Consider the following 5,313-nt stretch of genomic DNA (forward strand, 5'->3'; position numbering starts at 1 on the left):
TCATTCTGCTTGACTTGAAGGCCCAGAAAATAGCTAAGTTCCCCCATCATACTCATCTGATATCTTGACTGCATTAGTTTGGCAAACTTCTTGCAAAGTTTGTCATTTGTAGATCCAAAAATGATATCATCAACATAAATCTGGACCAGAAGTAAGTCCTTTCCATGGTTGAGGTAGAACAGTGTTTTGTCTATTATCCCTCTGTTGAATCCACTTTCCAGAAGAAACTGAGCTAAAGTCTCATACCATGCTCTAGGAGCTTGCTTAAGTCCATAAAGTGCTTTGTCAAGTCTGTAGACATAGTCTGGATGTTTGGTATCTACAAAACCTGGAGGTTGTTCAACATATACCTCTTCCTCCAATTCTCCATTTAGAAAAGCACTTTTCACATCCATTTGAAAGACAGTAAACTTTTTGTGAGCAGCATAAGCCAAAAATATCCTTATGGCTTCTAACCTAGCAACTGGTGCAAATGTTTCATCATAATCAATTCCCTCCTGTTGAGAATATCCTTTTGCAACCAGCCTTGCCTTATTCCTTGTAATTATGCCATCACTGTCAGTTTTGTTTCTGAATACCCACTTTGTACCAACAACAGATCTATTCTTTGGTCTTGGTACTAGGGTCCAGACTTTGTTTCTTTCAAATTCATTCAACTCTTCCTGCATTGCTTGCACCCAATCAGCATCTTGAAGAGCTTCTTCCACTTTCTTTGGCTCAGTCTGAGAGAGAAAAGAATTATAAAGACACTCATTTGAAGTACCTGTTCTAGTTCTGACACCTGCATCAGGATTTCCAATTATCAAATCAGGTGTATGTGATTTTGTCCACTTCCTTGCAGATGGAAGGTTTTTCTCTAGAACTGGATGCTCCCCCATGATCCATGCTATCTTCATTTTCATTTTCTGATGCTCCCCCTGAAACTATGCTCTCTGAGTTGGATTCTTCAGTATTTAGATTTTCAGCACTATCAGAACTTGGCTTATCAGAACTTGACGAATCAGAACTTGAAGAGCCAGATGTATGTTCGGATGTTTCTTGAGATGTGGTAGGATCTTGAGTATGCTCCCCCTGCATAGGTGCATCTTCCTTAACGTAGTCACCACAGTTTCAATAACATCAGAGTTTAATCCATCAGAGTTTGCAGTATCAGGACTTAGACTGTCAGGATTTTTCAGTATCAGAATATGAGTCTTCATTTTCAAATCTCAGCTGATCATGGTCAATGAAATCTTTAAGACCAGTGATCTTCTTGTCATCAAAAGAGACATTGATAGATTCCATGACCACTTTTGTTCTCAAATTATAGACTCTGAAGGCTTTTGTGGAAAGTGGATATCCAATAAAGATTCCTTCATCAGCTTTTAGATCAAACTTTGATAGCTGTTCAGGATGAGTCTTGAGAACAAAACACTTGCATCCAAATACATGAAAATATTTCAGATTTGGCTTCTTTTTCTTCACCATCTCATATGGTGTTTTTCCATGCTTGTTAATGAGTGTTGCATTTTGAGTAAAACAAGCATTCTGCACAGCTTCAGCCCAGAAATAGGTTGAAAGCTTTGCTTCTTCAAGCATTGTACGTGCAGCTTCAATGAGAGTTCTATTCTTCCTTTCAACAACTCCATTTTGCTGTGGAGTTCCAGGAGCAGAAAATTCCTACTTTATTCCATGGCTTTTGCAGAACTCTTCCATTATCAAATTCTTGAACTCAGTGCCATTATCACTCCTTAAAATTTTCACAGAATCTTTGACCATTTTATCCAGCTGTTTGACATGATCAGTCAAGATAGATGCAGTTTCACTTTTTGTGTGCAAGAAATACACCCATATGTATCTGGTGAACTCATCCACTATGACCAACGCATACTTCTTCTTTGCAATAGACATGACATTTACTGGACCAAATAAATCAACATGTATAAGATGATAAGGCTCAAGAATTGATGAATTAGTCTTGCTCTTGAATGAAGATTTTCTTTGTTTGGCTTTCTGACATGAATCACAAAGACCATCAGGAGCAAATACTGCGTTTGGCAATCCTCTCACAAGATCTTTCTTGACCAGTTCATTTTTATTGTTGAAATTTAAATGAGAGAGTTTCTTATGCCAATTCCAGCTTTCTTCAATTGATGCTCTACTTAACAGACAAATTGCAGAGCCATCAGTACTTGTTGAAAGCTTAGCTTCATAAATGTTACCACGTCTGTATCCTTTTAGAACAACTTTGCCTTTAGATTTACTCACAACTTCACAGTGTTCTTCAAAGAAATCAACATAATAACCTCTGTCACAGATTTGACTTATACTCAGTAGGTTGTGTTTAAGTCCTGAGACCAGAGCTACTTATTTAATTATGACATTTCCAAGATTGATATTGCCATATCCCAATGTTTTTCCAATGTTGCCATCTCCATAAGAAACACTTGGGCCAGCTTTCTCCACAAAGTCTGATAGCAGGGCCTTATTTCCAGTCATATGTCCTGAACATCCACTGTCCAGACTAGAATATTTTTCCTGTTGCCCTGCAATCACAAAGACCACTAATTATTAGTTTTAAGGACCCAGACTTGCTTGGATCCTTTGGCCTTATTAAGTTTGTTAACATTTGCAGCGGATTTAGCATCAGAGTTTATGTTAACATTTTTCTTATCAGAATTTACATTATCAGACTTTGAATCAGAATTTACACTAGAAGGAACAATGGAAACTTTCTTCAAAGAAGGTTTATTTGATAATAATCATAGTACAAACTATGATATTCCTTACAAGTATAAATGGAATGCCATAAACTACCACAATGAAAACAAGGATTTTGTGGTTTGTATCTAACAGACTGACTCTTAACTCCTGATTTTGAAGGTAAGGAGTTAATATTCTTATTTTTCCTGCAAAAAGAAGCCAGATGGTTAGAACTTCCACAGTTATGACATGTTTTCCTAGGAGCATCAGGAACAGGTTTATAATCATTGCTTTTATTCACACCTTCCTTTCCATTCCTATTTTTCCTAGGTGATTGTACCTTGTTTGCATTCTTGACATCTTTTAGCTTATGCTTAAGCTGCTTTCTTTGTCATTAAGCCTATGTTTACTTCAGCTGTCTTTTCCTGTTTTAGTTTGTCAGAAGTTAATTCCTCTTTAACTTCTGATTTCTCATTATCAGACTTTACAGTTACAAACTTAACAGGTTTAACTTTGGCTTTTGCTTAACAACAGACTTAATTTCTTCAGTTCCTTTATCATTCTTATTCTCTCCATAACCTAAGCCCTCTTTCCAATTTTCACTACTTAGCAAATTTTGAGTTGTTCTGCCGGAGTTAGTCCAAGTCCTGATTATCTCTCTTTTCTTTTCTAACTCAGTTTTTAGAGATTCAATTCATTTTTAGCACTTCATCCCTAACATAAAAAGCATCATCTCTATCCTTCTGAGTTTGATGGAACATGACTAACTCTTTTTCTAAGAAATCATTCCTTTTCTTAAATGCAAGATTTTCAGAAGTTAATCTTTCACATGTTAAAGTTTGGTCTCTATAGCTAACAAACATGGTTTTAAGATATCTTCTCAACTCATTAATATCATCAGTATGAAAAGCATAAGTAGTCTGAGGTACCTTTGTTTCAGCAGCTTCAGAACTGCTCTCAGCACTTTCTTTATCAGCATTTGCCATCAATGCATAGTTCTCCTCACTTTCAGAGTCTGAAGTGTCTGTCCAGCTTTTCTGCTTTGTGACAAGAGCCTTGCCTCTGTCACCCTTTACCTTCTTGCAGTCAGGAGATATGTGGCCTTTCTCACCACAGTTATAACATTTAACATTGGTGTAATCTCCTCTGTCAGACTTTCCTCCTCAGCTTTCAGATCTTCTGAAATTCTTCTTATCAGAACTTATGCTTTTTCTGGAAAACTTCTTTCCCTTCCTGAACTTCCTGTATGCAATCTTGGTGATTCCTTTCACCATAAGAGCACACAGCTTCATCATCTCCTCATCAGCATCAGTCTCAGGCAAGCTTTCAGAATCTGAGTCATCATCACTCTCAGAACATGATGACTCAGTATCAGACTTTATGAAAAGAGCTTTACCCTTGTCTTTCTTTGAGGAAGCTGCTTTGGGGAATTCTTCTTCAGCCTTAAGAGCAACTGTCTTTGACTTTCCTCCTTTCCTCTTGCTTCTTTGTTCCATCTCCAGCTCATGAGTCTTGAGCATTCCATAGATTTCGTCAAGAGTTGTTTCATCAAGATTGTAGTTGTCTCTTATTGTCGTTGCCTTCAAATCCCAGCATTCAGGAAGAGCTAACAGGAACTTAAGGTTTGAATCTTCAAGATCATACTCTTTATCAACCAATGACAAATTGTTATTCCTAATGAACTAACAATGAGATTTACAGAAGGGGGGTTGAATGTAAATCTCAAAACTTTTTCAAGTTTTGAGCAGTTTTAAAGGCTATGTGTTCAAGATGAACAAGTGTGTGAATTGCTTTAAGCTAATACAGACATATATATATTCAAGCACTAATGTAAAGAACACAACAGACCTTAAAAACTTTTCTGGTGGATTGTTGTTCCACCAGAGATGGTATTTCAGAAAATCTGTGATTCAAGAAGTTGATCACAGCTGCGTCCTAGTACAAACTAGATAATTTTTCTCTCAAGATTTTTCTAAACAGCTCTGGAAAAATTCTTATCTAATTACTAGCTGCTACTTGGTTTATATATCACCAAGTTTACAAGTGAAGACAAGGATAAAAAGTACAATAATAAAATAAGTTCTCCACTTGTTTCTTCTCCATTTTACTCCAGTGCATTGTTGACTATTTGCCTCTTATACTAGAGTAGAACGGCTGCTTTTTCTGATGTTCCTGAAATAGGCTACCACATCTCAGTTGTCTCTGTCAACCCATGTGCCTCTGTTTGTAGGTACAACTACCACTTGTCAACTGCTATTTAACAGAACATCCGTTGAAGCCTTCATCCGTTGATGGCTTTATCCGTTGATGTGTTAGCAGTTGAAGCTCTATCCGTTGATGCACTCATCCGTTGAAGGATGTTATCCGTTGAAGCTTTAGAGACATCCGTGAAGCTTTGTTTCTCATCCGTTGAAGGTCTTTAAGTTATCCGTTGACACCATTTCATTTATACAAAATTACAAGGCATGAAATACTTACAATTGGCCTTCCTGTCTGCATATCCTCTAGTAGTCAACATGACTTATAATTTCCCTCAACATTTAAGAATTTATATCTCAAATTCAGAGACTGAAATGTGCTACAACCACTAGACTTATTTCTAAGTAAAGTAACACCATCAAGGATAGCCAA

The sequence above is a fragment of the Apium graveolens genome, chromosome 2 (genome assembly GCF_009905375.1).
Source record: "Apium graveolens cultivar Ventura chromosome 2, ASM990537v1, whole genome shotgun sequence".
NCBI classification, from domain to species: Eukaryota; Viridiplantae; Streptophyta; class Magnoliopsida; order Apiales; family Apiaceae; genus Apium; species Apium graveolens.